Source organism: Rattus norvegicus, chromosome 18, assembly GCF_021556685.1.
Source record: "Rattus norvegicus strain SHRSP/BbbUtx chromosome 18, alternate assembly SHRSP_T2T, whole genome shotgun sequence".
NCBI classification, from domain to species: Eukaryota; Metazoa; Chordata; class Mammalia; order Rodentia; family Muridae; genus Rattus; species Rattus norvegicus.
This window is the reverse complement of record NC_141551.1, coordinates 61,948,515-61,966,969: the sequence shown is the minus strand read 5'-3', so window position 1 is coordinate 61,966,969 and position 18,455 is coordinate 61,948,515. Positions and strand designations below refer to the sequence as shown.

The 18,455-nt window shown below is 45.1% G+C and overlaps 1 long non-coding RNA gene and 1 pseudogene across 1 annotated transcript; both read right to left on the bottom strand.

Annotated features, from left to right (window-relative positions):
• Nucleotides 1-2,874: 2,874 nt before the first annotated feature.
• Nucleotides 2,875-9,723, bottom strand: LOC134483044 (uncharacterized). Its single transcript, XR_015642619.1, has 5 exons — nt 9,068-9,723; nt 6,858-6,944; nt 6,553-6,662; nt 3,125-3,342; nt 2,875-2,968 (listed from the first exon to the last, which is right to left on the bottom strand). It is a non-coding gene; the product is annotated as an uncharacterized LOC134483044 (long non-coding RNA).
• Nucleotides 8,057-8,283, bottom strand: LOC147999849 (thioredoxin-like protein 4A pseudogene; annotated as a pseudogene).
• Nucleotides 9,724-18,455: the final 8,732 nt, after the last annotated feature.

The following is an 18,455-nucleotide window of genomic DNA, read 5'->3' as shown; positions in this document are numbered from 1 at the left end:
AGCCCTGTTTTGCCACCTTTGGCTGGCCTTGGGTCCCTTGCCTGCTCAGTTGGGAAATATATGGTGTTTCCTTTATGGAGTCATCCAACCCCAGTGGCTTGTGGGGAATTCCATGACGTCAGGATCCAAATCCACCCTCCAACCAGGTGAATCACTGAGCGGAGTGCCTTACCCTGCTGTTTCAGGATGCTTTACGATGCTATTCCCAGTACTCGCTCGAGCGCTACACGTGTCATTAACCAAAATTCCTAGAGATGGCGCTGTGGGTCTAAGAGAAAGAAAAGGCACCAGGCGCGAGGGCTAACCTTCCTCATCATCCGCGGGACCCCGAAAGTTGCATTTCTCCTCCTTCCCTCCCAATTTGCTTAAAAAATGCCAGACTGAGCATGTGCTTAGCAGAAACATTTTGTTCTCAACCCAGGAATTCCCTCCCCAACCCATCCCCAACCTAGTAGGAAATTGCAGGAGAAAAGGATCCAGCCTGGCTGGAGTGGATGATGATATACACATGCCCTTTGCAAAGGCTGTGTCTGTCCTACGTGTCAGCCTGGCATAAGGGACAAAGCTGGGTGCAGGGGAACGAGAGAAAACCAGATGGTGCAAAGTGAGACACAAATACCAACAATTGACACCATAAGTGGGCTGTCTGCTCCCTCGTGATGAGCGTATTTTTTTTTTTTCTCTTTTCACCAGCTGTTAATTGAAAGTCAAAATGCTTTGACTCTGGGATTGCTCCAGATCAAAATCTTCCATGAACAAAATCTCATCTATTCTTTGTCGCAGCTTATCGTGGTCACGGTTTTCTTTCACTCTTAGCGGTCTCCTGCTAAGGTTGTTCCCTTAGGAGAAGAGGAGGAAAGCAGCGGGTTGGGAAGGGAGGCTCCCTAATCCCCAGTATTTCAAAAGCAAGCAAAGTAAGGAGAGGAAGAGGTTAGAGGCCAAAATCGTTAAGGAAGAGGGTGGATACGCAGATCTGAGCCGGTGACAGCTGTCCACCAGCTGGGCGGGCCTGCCATCCCTTTTGGGTTTCAGGGAAGATGTTGACTTTTGGAACGTCCTTCTCTGTCAGTGGCCAGCCTCTTACCCAGGAACAGTCGGTGCACTTAACGGAAACAGATGGACGCGGACAATCAAAGCCATAGGTCAAATGCGCTCAGTACAGCACTCCTGTATTTAGCACTCCAAAGGCTTCAGATAGTTTCTCTCAAGCACCGGGACCCAAAGTAGTAGAACAGACGTTTATATCTGGAAGGGGGGTGGGGAGGAGCCCCTCCCTATGTTCTTTCTCTTTTCTCTCCCCTTAAACTTGCTGTCTATCAGAGCATGACATTGAACTTCTGATCCTTTTATCTCATATCTTGACTACTGAGATTATAGGCTTGGACCACATGCCTTCTTCTTGTTGTTATTTGTGTGTGTGTGTGTGTGTGTGTGTGTGTGTGTGTGTGTGTGTGTGTGTGTGTGTGTGTTTAGACAGGGTCTCACCATATAGCCTTAGGGAACTTGCTATGTAGAGTAAGTTGGCTTCAAACGCACAGAAACACACCTGCCTCTGCTTCCAGGGCGCCAGTGCTGGCCTCGAAGGCATGTGCCACCAGCCCCTGCTCGCCATGCCCCATTTTACGGGGCGCTGGGCATTGAACTAAGAGTTTCACAAGCGCTCTATCAACTGAGCTAGAGCTTCAGCCAAGTTTAGTTCGAGCTGGCCTCAGAGTTGTGATCCACCTGTCCCTGGGCCCCTCCTTCAGCACATGCCGCCACAGTGTTAGCCGTTCGTTTTTTGTTTCTGAGGCAGTCTCGCCATGTAGACTGTGCAAGCCTTGAACTCAAAACCTTTCTGCCTCAGCTTCCCCAGTGGTGGGAACACGGGTGTGCAGTACCACACCAGGACATTCATGAATGCTCGTTTCATCTTATTTGTGATCGTCGGTCCGCACATTGATTGAAAGGGTGTTTCTCCAGCCATGTGAGTTCTTCTGGTTCCATTCAACCCGTTCCCAGGGCCCTTCCCAGAAATGCATTCCTTCACTGTGGCAAGTTCGGTTGTTCTTTCTGTGCTGTGCCAGCAAGGAGCATCTGGTTGCCATTGGCTTTGGTGAATCACTGGCTTGGTGAGCGGGAAACATCATCATTGAATGGCCACATGGTCACCCGGCCCCTGGCAAAGCGACCTGTTCCCTCCCATTTCATCAGAAACTGTGTCCTCTGGGCCTTCAATGTGGCTTTGTTGGGGTTAAAGGCTGCTTGAGGTCTTCCAGGACCTCTTACAGGGCATAACCTTAGCAGTCCCTCGAATGTGAGTCTTGATTCCAGTGAACAGAGCAGCTGTGCTGCCCTCTGTCTGACTCCTGGGTTCCAGTTCACTTCCGGGATGAGACAGATTGGGGGGGGGGTGAATGAATGAATGAATTTGGGGGTTTGTTTGGGAGCTCAGGCAACTCTTTGGAAATCTGTAGAACTATTTGCAGTGCCAGGATTCGGGAGTGTAAACAGTTTCAGCAATTGTGGCATTGTTGCAGAGGACTGGGATTTAGGTGGCCCTGGTGTCCTCCCTCTGTGAACGACTACTTTGTAATCAGGTGCCTTAGCATGTGACCTACAACGATTTTAAAGCCGTATTTCACTTAGAAAAGCCAACAGCAAAGAATACACAGATACACATCATCTCTCTCTCCAGGTAGAACAACCCTGTGTCTGCTTAGCGCTGTCGTTCCTTTTATTGCTTGCCCCCTCTACCCAACGCACAGATATAGGTGTGAGTATATGCGCGCACGTGCACACACACACACACACACACACACACACACACACACACACGCAGCCTTAGTCAAGGTTTCTATTCCAGCACAAACATCATGACCAAGAAGCAAGTTGGGGAGGAAAGGGTTTATTCAGCTTACACTTCCACATTGCTGTTCATCACCAAAGGATGTCAGGACTGGAACTCAAGCAGGTCAGGAAGCAGGAGCTGATGGAGAGGCCATGGAGGGATGTTACTTACTGGCTTGCTTCCCCTGGCTTGCTCAGCTTGCTCTCTTACAGAACCCAGGACTATCAGCCCAGGGATAGCACCATCCACAACAGGCCCTCCCACCCTTGATCACTAATTGAGAAAATGCCTTACAGCTGGATCTCATGGAGGCATTTCCTCAAGGGAGGCTCTTTCTCTGTGGTAACTCCAGTGTGTGTCAAGTTGATACACAAACCAGCCAGTACACACACGCTGCCTTATTTTGGGTAGAAATATTGAAACATAATTGTTGCCATAGTTCTTTGCTTCTAGGCCTATCAGCCAACACGCCCTGGGGATGAGCAGCCTCCAGCATAAACATACGGATATCACTGTTAATGAACTGAGTATTAGTTTCATAACATCGGTTAGTGTACAATCCATAGTCAATACACAATACACACACGTCTCTTCAAATGACTTTACAGAGCTAGGCTATTTTCTATTCCAAAATCTAATCTCAGTTATTTGCACGGTGTCATCAGTCCCTGGAGTCTTTTTCAGCCATCCTTTCAACTTTCTATCATCTCTCAAGACACTGGCTTTTTTTTTTTTTTTTTTTTTTTTTTTTTTTTTTTTTTTTTTAGGACTTAGGCCAACTGGTCTTGTAGAATGTCCCATAGTCTGAAATGGTCTGATTGTTTCCTTATGGCTAGAGTACAGTTGAAACAGCCACGCCAAGAAGTCTGCACACTGGTATTATTTTATGGTTCTCACTACACCAGGAGGTCCAAATGTTCATGGTAAGTTTGTTTCCTTTCCTAAGACAATGGCCATCAAATGCCTCCGAGGCCAAGAAGCACTTTCTCCGTGGACGTAGTAAGTAGTACACAGGGTTCTCTGGGTCTGTGGGAATAGCTTGTCCTCTAGCAGTCTCCCTCTGGTGATCTTGTCTGTAGTTGATCTTTGCATGGATAATCAAGGGGGCCACAGATGGCAATTTTCTACCCTTCCTCCCAATTATTAGCCGCTGTGGTAGAATATGCCTTCCCCTCAAATTAACAAAAAGACCTACAAGCTGAATTAGCCACCCTTCTTGTAGCTATGATTCAAATATGTGACTTGAATTACTTTAAGGGAGGAGGAATCTGTTTGGGCTTGAAGTTTGAAGACATGGTCCATTGTGGTAAGTAAGACATATGGCAGCGAAGCTCTCTGTGACTGGAGCAGAAGCGTGGATTTGCTTCCTCACACCAGGACCAGGAGGCAGAGTGTGGCAGTGCTCAGCTGGTTTTCATCTGTGTCCTTTGCTAGTCGAGGACACTAGACTGTGGAATGGTGCCACACTTACCTCAGGAGAGGCATTCCTGCTCCGCTAACCCTTCCTGGACCGCCTCACATGGACACACCCCATGTGTTTCTTAATCCAATCAATCTGACCCTCAAAAGTAACTGGCTCACAAACCAAACCTTCACTGAACGCTTGCTGGATGATGTGGCCGTTCTCCCTCCTCTGACTGCTGATGTAAAATGGCCCTGGGTGGTAATGAAGCTGTCTCCATCATCTTATTCTGTCTCTCACACAGAATCATAAGGATTTGGATTCCGTTTTGAACTGAATCCTGATCTGTTTCTTCTTTTTCTTGGTTAGACTCAAAACAGCTCACAAAATACGTAAAGTACTATTGGATTGATGGGGAGTGTCATGGTTGAGCGTTTATGCTCCCCTCAACTACACCTATGAAAACCAAGACCCCCATGGTGACAGTATTAGGAGATGTGGGGGCGGCCTTTGGCCAATGATCCCATCTTGTAGGCTTTGCCTGTATAGTTAATAGCATGTTGGCCTAGCGAGTACCAGACGCTGATTCAGTTCCTAGCACATATTTAAAAACAATTAAATAAATTTAGTATTAAGTACAAAGTAATCACATTTTTCAGAAAGATCCCAGAGAGCCAGTTTCTTCTTACACACGAGGGCACACAAATGTGGCTTCTGTGACAGAATCACACACCGCACCTCCATGCGCCTACATATTGAATCTGCTAACACATTGATCTCACTTTCCAGCTTCTAGAACAGTGATAGATGCATTTCTGTTGTTTATAAGTCGCTCTGAGGCAGCACTGGGGATAGTTTAGTAACTGGAACTGCACACGGCTAAGGCTATGCCCATGTCCCTCTTTTAGTAACTCCCTTTTTCTAGTAACTGTGCACTTGGCCACCCGGATCTCTTACCAGCATGTACAGTGCTCGCTCTCTGAACATGCAGTTAGCAATCTACTAACAACAGAGGACCCCTGTCTCGGGCTGCCCACATACCCCTCCCTCTGTAACAATGGAGTAAGTGTCTCCTCCCCTAACAACCATCCGCCTCAGGCCTAGCCTCCTTCAGTGGTTTTCTCCTTATATCTGAGTAGAAGAATGGAAAGGCCAGTCTGGCCTGAACTGGAACTGGGTATATGTGCAATAAGGTAAAAATTTCTCAATTTGGCTAGCTTATTCCTGTGCATAGTTGGATATTGGTAGGATTAAAATCAGATCTGCCGCGGGTTGGGGATTTAGCTCAGCGGTAGAGGGCTTGCCTAGCATGCGCAAGGCCCTGGGTTCGGTCCCCAGCTCCGGGGGAAAAAAAAAAGAAAAAAAAAATCAGATCTGCCATGGAAAGCAACAGGCAGAGTAGAAAAGTGAGTATAAGGTCTAATGTATCGCTAGTATAAGGTCTAATGTATCGCTAGTATAAGGTCTAATGTATCGCTAGTATAAGGTCTAATGTATCGCTAGTATAAGGTCTAATGTATCGCTAGTATAAGGTCTAATGTATCGCTAGTATAAGGTCTAATGTATCGCTAGTATAAGATCTAATCTATCGCTAGGCACAATACTGCATGCTTTCAATCCCAGCAGTCAGGGGGAATCTCTGTTCTCCCCGATCCAGCCTGATCCCAAGTTCCGGGCCAGCCAGAGCCACAGTGTGAGGCCCTGTTGCAAAACAAAGTAAAATAAAACACAACGACAAACAAGCATAAAAAGCCAATTCATCAATCACAATGGAGAAAGTAGGCCCCTTGGCAATCAAACTCCTCTTCAGTTTTATAAAAGCATCTGCGCCCACGGGGCCTCTGCTTTCTTGCCGTGTATTCTAATCTTTTCTGTTATTTTCTTTAAATAAAGTCCCTTCACTACTTCGTAAGCTGCATGGGATTTTATTTCATTCTTGAATAAAGTGTTGAGAGTCTGGAATTCCCGGGCCCTGACCTGGACCACGGTAACATGGTATTTTGTTTCAGCTTTCTCCTGGGCCTAAGAAGTGGTCATGAACTTGAACCTTCTGGGATGACCACCTTTCTTCCTCTTCTGCAGGTTTATTTCACACCACCCCCTTCTCCAGTCCTTCCACGACAGCTCTGCACCGTCACTGAATGAATAGCCTTGCGTCCTACTTCTTCCGTTAGAAAGTTGGCCAGAAGCTTTCATATTGTCTCACCGTCCCTATCTACCAGCTCTTGTGACCCACACACCCCATTCCTCCCCATCCTGTTCACACAGGAGGCTTATCCCTGCCCCCATCAGATATCTCTGGAAAGTTTTTTTTACTTACTTTTTAATTTATTATTCTTATTTAATTTATTTTCTTATTTTCTGTTAATCTCCTTGAGCCAGGGTATTCATGCCTGGTTTTGGACTCCTCCAGCATCAGCCTCTGGAATGCTAGGATAAAGGATATTCCCCCCTCTCCCTCTCCCTCCCCCTCTCCCTCTCCCTCCCCCTCTCCCTCCCCTCCCCCTCCCTCTTTCTCTCCCCCTTTCTCCCTCCCCCTTTCTCCCTCCCTCTTACTCCCTTTCCTCCCCCCCCTGAAATGAATGAAATCTTACTATGTAAGTAGCCTGACATAGGCATCCTGACCTGAGTGCAGGGATCCCAAGTCTGGTCCTCCTGGACGAGCACCATGCATTCTTAATGGCGGAACCATCTCTGCAGTCTTGTGTATTTCTAAAAGACAGTTTTAATCCAGTTTAGAGGAAGAGCGTTTACTGATTAACTGAATGAAACCAATTTATTTTCTCAAGCTTGTCATTCCCTACTCCCTAAACAGTCTTCTAAGTTTATAAATAATTTATATTTTTTTAACATGTTCACAGCTTTAGACAGTTAAACGAGTAACATCGAGATGGTTAAGGTAAAGGCAGTTGATCCTCAAGCCTGAAGACCTGCCTTTGATCCCTGGACTACGCTGTAGAAGGAGAGAAGGATATAGCGATATCCTCTGACCTCCATATACACTCTGACGCATTAAATACACACATCACACACGTCTCATACACAGGTCAGACACATACACATCACACATACACCACATACACACCACACACACATACAGACTGCACACCCACACTCTACTGGCTGGTTTTGTGTGTCAACTTGACACAAGCTGGAGTTATCACAGAGAAAGGAGCCTCCCTTGAGGAAATGCCTCCATGAGACCCAGCTGTAAGGCATTTTCTCAATTAGTGATCAAGGGGGGAGGGCCCATCCCATTGTGGGTGGTGCCATCCCTGGGCTGGTGGTCTTGGATTCTATAAGAGAGCAAGCTGAGCAAGCCAGGGGAAGCAAGCCAGTAAAAGACATCCCTCCATGGCCTCTGTATCAGCTCCTGCTTCCTGACCTGCTTGAGTTCCTGTGGTGATGAACAGCAATGTGGAAAACGTGTAAGCTGAATAAACTCTTTCCTCCCCAACTTGCTGCTGCTTCTGCTTCTGCTTCTGCTTCTTCTTCTTCTTCTTCTTCTTCTTCTTCTTCTTCTTCTTCTTCTTCTTCTTCTTCTTCTTCTTCTTCTTCTTCTTCTTCTTCTTCTCCTCCTCCTCCTCCTCCTCCTCCTCCTCCTCCTCCTCCTCCTCCTCCTCCTCCTCCTTCTTTATTTAACTATTCCTTCAGCATGTTTATTTGCTTCAGGTAGTTAAGGCCCCGCAACCCTCATCATCTCAAGGATCCTCCAGCTCTAAGGCCATGTTCTGCTGCAGGCCCTTTCCCGAGGCTATGAGGGCAGAGTCTGTCTAGCTGAAAGAGGCTCCCAGTGTCCTTTGCACAGCCTGAGGCAGTGCTCGTTATCTGTACTTTGTAGAATAGTTCTTGGGCGACACCACCAGGCCTCAGACTTTGCGGGCGCCACGGTACACGGTCTCTATGATGTCAACCGTTTCATGCTTGTCTTCCATGGCCCAGTTGATCTTGTTATTGTTACCAGTGCCCAAATCAATCATGATGTTTGTTTCTGAAGAAGAACATGACCGTGCATGGGTCATAGAGCTCGTACATCTTGTCGAAGTCAGGTACTTCTTCTGTAATATCCACAAGACAAATAACTGCAAAATTTTTAACCTTTTCGGTGATGCTGTACAGAATCTCATCCATCTTCAAGCAAGTGTGATCCCAGTCATGTCCGAAGCGAATGACGACCACTCAGTCCTCTTCTGAAAGGATGGCCTGGTCTACCTGTCAGCCATTATGCAGATGTGGAAGCCTCCAACTTGCTTCTTGGTCATGATGTTTACTTATGTAGGAATAGAAACCAAAAGACACACACATGGACACACCTCACTGCACACACACACACACACACACACACACACACACACACACACATGCCTGCACTCACAGAGTTGTATACACATATCCAATACACATATCAAACACACATCACATACACACATACCACACAGAACACATCTTTCACACACACACACACACACACACACACATATATGCAAGCCTGCACATACACCCCCACACACACCACATCCACACACACATACCACACACAAACACAACACAAGCAGAACACATCTTTCACATACACATATAGACACAAGCCTGCACATACAGCCACCCACATACCACATACACACACATATCCAACACACATATTATACACATGCATATCTGCTCTCTCTCTCTCTCTCTCTCTCTCTCTCTCTCTCTCTTTCACACACACACACACACACACACACACACACACACACACGCACACCATCAAATAGTTGTACATTGATTAACATGAAAACCAGTCTTTCTTTGTCTCACTCCTCTGCAGCTGGGATTCTCACCTAGATACTTGCCTTATTTCTTCCTGGTTTTTATTTCTATCTTTCTCTACATCTGTGCGTTCTTATACAGATGTAGAACGTCATGTTTTAGGTATCCTCTCATGGTTTCTTCACTCACAGGATGACCCGGTCTGTTTCTTCTCTTCAGTCTTTCTCCACTCCACCTTCCTTCCAACCGCTGTACATCTGTCCCAGGTCTTGGTTAAGTTGACATTTGTGTGCACAGATGAGCTGTGTACAATTTTCTGTTTTCCTTAGAGATGATAAATTTTTTCTGTCCACGTGTTTGTGGTCTTTACATCATTAATCTACCCTCAAAGTGTCTGCCAGAGGAATAACCCTGTTAGGATTTCAAACACATCTCTTAACTCTTTCTGGTTTTCTTTTTGAAACATTTCTTCTGGAGTCTTTCTCCTGTGTGGGTTGTTGGCTCTCAAGGGCCTTCTGTAAAACTACAGCCCTGGGGGGTCTCCTCTTGCTGTCACTCTGGAATTTTCTCTCCTGGTTCATCTCATTTCCTGGATCCCGCATAATTGTCAAAGTAAATTTCCTTCTCCTCCTCCCATTCCTCCTCCTTTGCTTTCTCCCATTCCTCTTCCTTCCCCTCCACCTCCTCACATTCCTCCTCCTCCACCTCCAAACATTCCTCCTCCTCCCAACCCTTCTCCTCTTTCTTGTCTTTTGATTCTGGGTCTCATGTAGTCAGGGATGCCCTTGAACTCTTTATCCACTTCCCCAGTGCTACAGTCACTGGTCTGGGCTATCATGCTCAGCCCACATAATCTTTATTGGTGAACTGACTGACTCATTTAACTCATTCATATTCCAGTGGACTCCTAGGAAACAATGCTTGGAGGATATGTATTTTAAAATACCTCATTATGAAATTGTGTTAAAAATAATCAGGTGTGGTAACTGTCGGGCACTTGTGAGTCCAGCTACTTACTAGGGAAGCTAAAGGTGGATGTTTCTGAGTTTAAGCCCAGCCTGGATGGACTGCATGAAATTACACGCTCTCTCTCTCTCTCTCTCTCTCTCTGAAATCATTTTAAAATGAATTTTGAAGTAATGATCTAGTTTCTGTCCACCTCTGGAATTGTTCTGTGAACAATGTTCACTTTCTACACGCTGTTGGGGTCTTAGTTTGAACCTGACATTTTAAAAGTTCACAGTGATTTGTTGGCGTGAGTTCAAAAGGATGATTTAGTTATCTGGTATGTTTTTCTGTGTGCTTCAGTACTGCATAATTTCCTTGAATTGTTTGTTTTGAAAAAAATTTTACTTTAATGTGTGTGTGTGTGTGTGTGTGTGTGTGTGTGTGTGTGTGCATGACATTGCATAGTTTGCAACCTCTTGCTTTCTGGACAATTTTCTCTTCCAAGCATTTCACTGGATTTTTCAGCTTTGCCACAATAATTTTAATTTGCAAGAACATTTGTCTCTGATTCTTCTTCATTACTGCAACATTCTCATTGTATCTCTGTGTACTTTGTTTTTTTACAGAAATATTTCTCTTTCTGTGTTGTCTCTTTCCTGAGAACTCTTTTATTTGCTGAGTTTGAACCTATTTCTATCTATCTATCTATCTATCTATCTATCTATCTATCTATCTATCTATCTATCTATCTTTTAAGATAGGGTTTCACTATGTGGCCTCTTTTGGACTGAGTAGACTAGGCTCAGGCTGGCCTTGATCTCAGAGAGATTTGCCTGCCTCTGGTCCACCTGTCTCTGCCTCCAGAGTCCTGGGATTAATGGCATATCACCCACTCTTCCCATTTATCCTGAAGTGGATTTCTGGAAGGATCACTCTTTAGAACCTCTCTTGCATCTGTCTTTGACTTTGTATTTGCTTCAGGCTCCTTGTTCAAGACCCACGTCTCTAAGGTTACCTTTGTGGATGACGGTCTTGTCAAGGGGGGCACCCAGAAAGCATGGTGTAAGAATGAAGTGACTATAGTTATAATCTGTCACAACAAGACTTGATGTTTGACCTCCGAACATTTCTTTTTGTTCTTGGCAGCTGTTCCTTTGCAGAGATAGAAGCCACTAGGCCGTGAATGCAGGGCTGTCTAAGGTGTCCTTATCAATGTTCTTTATGGAGATAGCCTTGCATCCAAAGTAGGTCTAACCAGGGCCAGAACCACTTCCTCGGGTTTCATGAATATGCCCATTTTGACAAGAGCCACCGGAGCCTACCACAGGCAGGAAGCCCTGTCCTATTTCTATGATGTCATTTCCTCTCATATTTAACCATCCTCCTAACTAACCAGGACACTGAGAAGACTAGAATATGGAGAGAAACTCTGTGATGGGTGACGCTTGGCAACTGGCAGCAAACATTTTTTTTTTATTTATGACAGTGTCTCGTGTAGTCCAGGATGGCCTTGAGTGAACTCTTTGTGTAACCAAGGATGACCTTGAATTTATGATCCTCCTGTCTCTGTCCCCCAAGTGTAGGGGTTGCAGGTGTGAATCCTCATAGCTGACAGTAGACATTTTTTTTTTAATCCTGCTGTTTTCTGCTTGGGTGTCTGGATTATTAAGAAGGGAAGACTCTCAACCAATAGTAGCTCTTTTTCTTTCTGATCTCGAAATTGATTCCAGACAAACAAGTGGAGCTCAGAATGAGAGCTTTGTTTTCTGATGATGCAAACCAGAACACGAGGCTCCAAATATTTCTCTTGCATGTTGACTAGTTTCTTTTTGCATATTTGCTAGTTTTATGTCAACTGGACATACATTAGAGTCATCTGAGCAGAGGGAACCCCGATTGAGAAAATCCCTCCATAAGATTGGGCTGTAGGCAAGCCTGCAGAACATTTTCTTAGCTAGTGATTGACGGGAGAGGGCCCAGCCCGTTGTGGGTGGTTATACCCCTGGGATGGTGGTCCTGGGTTCTATAAGAAAGCAGGCTTATAGGGCAAGTCATGAAGAGCAAACTAGTAGGCAGCACCATGGCTTCAGCATGAGCGCGCCTCCTGTCCTGGCTTTCTTCAGTGATGGACTGTAAATGTGGATGCTCAAGCCAAATGTACCTCTTCCTCCTGGTGTTTCTTCACAATCGCAGCAACAATAACCCAAACTGAGACCTCTCCTTAAGTCAATTCACACCCCTGTCAACTCATGCAAAGGAACACTGCTGGTCTCCTCCACGCAGACGGGCCATGCTATAAATGTCACCACACAGAGCAGGGCAGACCTTAACGCTCTTTCTTGGTAAAATGGCTGCTATGGTCTGAACATGTCCTCCCAAAAGCATGTTGGAAACTCAGTGCCCAGTTCTACAGTCCTGAGAGCTGAGGGCAGGTAAGGTGCTTAGGTCACCTGAGATCTCTTGCCATGAGGGGACTGGGGTCTTTATCTTGGGAATAGGCTTTTTATCTCAGGGGTATATCTTAATAAAAATGGGAATTTGCTAACATCCACTCTCTGATCTCTCCCCGCCCTCCCACCCCACCCCCTGCGCCTTAGTCCTTCTGCCACATCTAGGAACCTTTGGCAGATGCTGCTACCAATCCCCGAAGCTTTCGGGAGAGGAAGAAATAACTTTTTATTCTTTAAGAGTTATTTGATCTCAGGCTGGAAAGATAGCTCAGTGAATAAGCGTGATTGATGCTCAGACATGGGGATCTGAGTTCAAATCTCCAGTAGCCACATGGAAAAGCTAGAGTGGGCACACGATCATCTGAGAGCCCAGTCGGGTAGGGGTGGAAACGGTTTGCTGGCTACAAGGCCAGCTGCAGGCTCAGTGAGAGACTCCGTCCTGAGGGAAAAAGGCAGAGAGTGATGGGGTGGGACACCTGCCTTCCCCCTGAACCCCTCACTCGCACATCTACAACACATGTGTATACATGGGTTCAAAAAAGTAGAAAAGATGTAAAACGTTCCCAGTCTTCGGTTGTAGCAGAACAAAATGAATGAAGATAACCTTAAAAAGGCTTGTACTCTTATGTTCAGCCTGACTTCCAGTGAGTCTTATTTGATTCACAAACTTTTTCTAAAAAAATATTTATTTATTTATCCATTTTATATGAGTACACTGTAGCTGTCTTCAGAAACACACACCAGAAGAGGGCATTGGATCCCATTAGATGGTTGCGAGTCACCATGCTGTTGCTGGGAATTGAACTCAGGACCTTTGGAAGAGCAAACAGTGCTCTTAACCACTGAGCCACCTCTCTAGCCCTGTTCACAAACTTTTAAACATTTCTGTGTTTTTATCCTTTTTTTTTGAGAATTTCATACATGCAAACAATGTGTTTTGACTATAGTCATCACTAATTCCTCCCCTAACTCCTTCCAAACCACTCTCCTCTTCCTCCTCTTGCCGACTCCTCCCTTTTTTGGGGGCGGGGGACAGGGTTTCTCCATGTAGCCTGGCCTATCCTGGACCAGGCTGACTTGGCTGCCCTTGAACTTACAGATCCACTTTCAAGGGCTGGGATTAAAGATGAACACCACTAAGGCTCAGCCCCTCTTAACCTTTTAAAATGAACTATTTTTCCCTCAGCCAGACTGGAACACTGGGTCAAGCTGTGCACTGTGGTTAAAGGCAGGTTTCTGCTCCTCATGATGAGTAAGCTGGAAGGACTGGCTATCTGTTAGTTCTTCTTGGCTACAAACACATTTCACTGTGATATTCAAGGTCAGTTCTAGTTTCTTAGGCCAAAGAGAGATATTAGGGTTTGGTAACTCAACAAATATGCTCAAATATGCTCACTCAAACCAAATAAGAAACAAGAAGGACAAGCAGGTGAAGATTAAAAAAAGGTCAATAAATGCTGATTAAAATGGCAGAAGAGTGTGCCATCTGACCAGAGGCCCAGTAGGTGTGTGGATAGCTGTCCTTAAACAAATTAGCCACGGGCTCAGCAAAGTGACAAGCAGATCAGACAGCGTTCTGAGTGCTGGCCACTGCATGTGAAAGAGACATTTTTTCCCCCATGCAGGGCTGAGCATGCTCAGTTCCTTCTCAAACTTCAGGCTGATAAAGTACGGCTCTCTTACATTTTTGGTTGTAAGCCCAGCTTTAACCATCAAGCCATCTCTCCAGCCCATCACTATTTTACCCAGGTGGAGCAGAAGGACCAGGGTCTTTCCCCACATCCTTCCGGTCACGTGTGAAAACTGCATAGTGTAGAGAGGGCCTGTAGTGAGTGCTTGTGAGTTATATTAGCACTAATAGCTACCACAGGGCTGGCTAGGCTGGGCTGGGGAAACTAAGACTAAAATGAAACTGGCCTAAAATGAACTAGGAAATTGTCATAGAATTTTGACATCTAGACTGTGATATTCTTCTATTTTTGTTTTGTCTTGAGATGAGGTTTTACGTAGCCTCGCCTGGTCTTAAGCACATTATGTAGCTGGGGAGAACCTTGAACTCCTGACCCCCCTGCTTCTGCCTCCTAAATCCTGGGATTACAGGTGTGTGCTCTTCTAAGTAGACAGCAAACAATAATCACACATCAATGCCTTTTCCCTACATATTCCTATGTGCTCATAGGGGAAACAAATAGAAATGCGTAAGTGTATTACAGTCACTTGATATGACTGGATAATAATATATATTTTAAAATAAATGTTTGTGGAGTGCATAGCTGTAGAGGCCAAAGAAGGTAATTTACAAAATTATGTTCTGTGGAGGTTTAGGGATTCCCTTTGTTAACTGAAAGAAAAAAAATGAAATAAAACTTAGAAGAAAAGTAAAGAAGGGAGAGAATCACTTGATAGCCACTGGGGAAAATGTAGCTCATTAGATTTCGTTCCAAGTTTATGCGAATCTTGGTCATGCACCATAAAAAGATAGTAATTTTGAACCACTCAGAAAATCACAGAGTCCATTTCCTGAGGCTTAAAGAGGGACACTCTTCATGGGGTACTGACTTTTAATACACTTTATAATTGGGAGAGATCTTCTATTTCTCTCTTCTCATTTCCTGCCTCTTGTCTTGTGTTCTTAAATTGAGGGCATTCCTTGGTCAGAACAGCGTGGTTCTGCGTGTTCAGTCTTCTGCCTTTTATCAAAACGTTGTCTGATTCTTTTCAGTTAATCAAAACCAGGAGAGAAAATCCCATGAATACAGATCTTTTACTTTTTTTCCCCTACAAGAATCAGTCTCGGTGTGTGTATCTACAAGAGCACCCGTGTAAGGGTGTCGTGTGGCTGGGTGGGGCTGCAGGTGTTGCACTGAGACCCAGTGAGGAGTATCCACATGGGTCACTGGTGTGCCACATGAAGGACTTGTAAGAAATTATCAATGCAGTTGTCAACCAAGACCCTTGAAGAAGCAACTTTCATGGTCCCTCCAGTAACATGCTGTGGCTTACTGGTGAAGGTTTGTTTCCTTAGCACAACACAATGTAGAATCATGTGGAGAGAAGTCTCTATGAGGATTGTCTGGGTTGGGTTGGCCTAGAGGGCATGCCTGTGAGGGATTTCCTTAGTTGGGTTGAATGAAGTGGGAAGACTCACTCGGTGTGTGGGAAACACCATGTGAGGGGCTGAATGCAAAGAGAGCTGACCACCAGCATGTGCACACAAATTCACGGTCTCTGCTTTTCACTGCGGATGTGAAGTGACTAACGAGTCCTTTCAAACTCTTCATGCTGGGACTTCCCAGCACGATAAATGTTGATCTTGGGCTGTGAGCTCGAATGGACCCTTTCTCCTCTAAACTGCATTTGTCCCTGTACTTTGTCATGGCAACCAGAAAGGCAAGCTATGACAGCATCCGTGGCAGGATCCTAGGTGACAGGAACGAAGTTGGTAGACACAAATGGTTTTAGCACTGAACTTGTTTTGCTTTTCACTAAACATGAGAAACAATTAGTATTTCACTAAATATGTGAAAGGAGACAGTCTGACTGTGATCCTTTTCTACTGAGTCTAAATTCGTCATGCTGAGATAAAGACTTAGAGTGTCCTTGTCAGACTGACTGGGCTGCATGGGCAGTTTCCCAGCCTGTGGCCGTGATAACCATTGAAGCACACGGTAGCTTCCTTTGAACGGTTATACTATCCACTATTCTACTTTATGAGATTTCAGTTACCCGTTTCAATTACAGTTCCTGATACTACACTGCAGTGAGGAATTAGGGAATTATGAAAGGGGTATCCTCTACATGTAACCTTTATTACTATCACATTATAATCTTGCTGTATTTTATTACCAGTGGTTGTGTTAACTTTCTTGTTGCTGTGAGAGATTAGTTGACAGAAGCATATGAAGAGCTTTGTTTTGGCTCAAAATCCCTGAGGTTGCCGTCCATAATGCTGGGGAAGGCAGGGTGGCTGGACCAGCGTGGTTTGTGGTGGGGAGAGTCTGCAGTACTTTTTGTTCTTGGTGGATCAGGAGGCCTAGAGATCTGGTTGGAAGAGAAGCAGATCTCAACTCAAGGTCTGCAACCCGTGGTCCATTTCCACTAGCTAGAGCCAACATTATCTTAAAACAGTGCCCAGGCTGGAGGCCAGGTTTCAGTCACATGAGCTCCTGGAGGCACAGCTCACATTCCAGCCCTATAAGCACGTTACTCTCTTGAACAACTGTCCAGCTGTGGGTCTCTGTATTTGTTCTCGAAACTTCAGAAAGAAGCTTCTTTAACGATGGCTTTGCTATTCCTGTGTTTAGTTTTTGTCTGGATGTCTATTGATGAGAATGGGGTACAGAAGCACCCCACTATCACTATGTGAACGATAGTGATTTAAGCTGTAGTAGTGCTCCTTTTATGAATGTGGGTGTGTTTGTGTTTGGTGTATAGATATTAAGAATTGCAGTGTTCTCTAGTGGATTTTTCCTTTGATGAGTATGCTGTGTCCTTCCCTATCTCTTTTGATTAGTTCTAGGTTGAAGTCTATTTTGTCAGATATTAAAATGGCTACACTGGCTTGATTCTCAGGTCCATTTCTTTAGAATATCCCTTTCCATTCTTTTACCCTGAGGTGATGTTTAATCTTGATGTTAAGGTGTATTTCTTGGATGTAGAAGGATGGGTCCTATTTTTTATTTTTATTTTTATTTTTTTAATAAATTTTTATTGGATATTTTTTATTTACATTTCACATGTTATCCCTGGTTCTCCATCCATAAGCCAATAACTGCCCTATCCCCTCCCCGCTCTCCCTTCTTCTATGAGGGCATTATCCCACCCATCACCCACCTCTTCCCGCCTCCCTGGCCTGACCTTCCCTTACACTGGGGGGTTGAGTCTTGGCAGGACCAAGGGCTTCTTCTCACATTGGTGCTCAACAAGGCCATCCTCTGCTACATATGCAGCTGGAGCCATGGGTCTGTCCATGAGTACTCTTTGGATGGTGGTTTAGTCCCTGGGAGCTCTGTTCTCATGGGGTTGCAAACCCCTTCACCTCCTACAATACTTTCTCTAACTCCTCCAACGAAGACCCCGTTCTCAGTTCAATGACTGGCTGTGAGCATCCGCCTCTGTATTTGTCATGTTCTGGCAGAGCCTCTCAGGAGACAGCTATGTCAGGCTCCTATCAGCATGCACTTTTTGGCATCAGCAATATTGTCTGGGGTTGGTGGCTGTGTATGTATGGACTTGATCCCCAGGTAGGGCAGTCTCTGGATGGCCTTTCCTTCAGTCTCTTCTCCAAACTTTGTCTCTGTATTTCCTCCTGTGAATATTTTTGTTCCCCCTTCTAAGAAGGACTGAAGCATCTGCACTTTGGTCTTCCTTCTTGAATTTCATGTGGTCTGTGGATTGTATCTTCAGTAATCTGAGCTTTGGTGCTAATATCCACTCATTAGTGAGTGCATATCATGTGTGTTCTTTTGTGATTAGGTTACCTCACTCAGGATGTTATTTTCTAGTTCCATCCATTTGCCTGTGAATTTTGGGCCCTGTGTTTTTAATTCAAACTGTTAGTCTGTGTCTTTTTTTGTTTGTTTTTGTTTTTGTTTTTTTTTTTGTTTTTTTTGTTTTTTTGTTTCGAGACAGGGTGTCTTTACATAGTCCCAGTTGTCTTGGAACTTGCTTTGTAGAGCAGGCTGGCCTCAAACTCACAGAGATATGCCTGCCTCTGCCTCTGGAGCCCCTTGCAGCTTTTAATATTCTTCCTTAGTCCTGTATGCTTAGTATTTTGATTATTAGGCATCATGGGGAGTGTGGTGGTTTGAATATGCTTGGCCCAGGGATAAGAGAGAAGCTGATACTGGGCTGGAGAGATGGCTCAGCGGTTAAGAGCACTGGCTGCTCTTTCAGATAGCTGTGACATCCTGTGATGGCTACGAAGAGCTCTATGACAGCTTTGGCTGCCCCAGTGGGACCTACAACAGATTTGACAACTGTAGTAGGCTCTGGGACAGCTTTGACTACTGTGGTGGGTTCCATGGCAGCCTCTGATAGTTACAGTGATCTCTATGACAGCTTGGAAAACTAT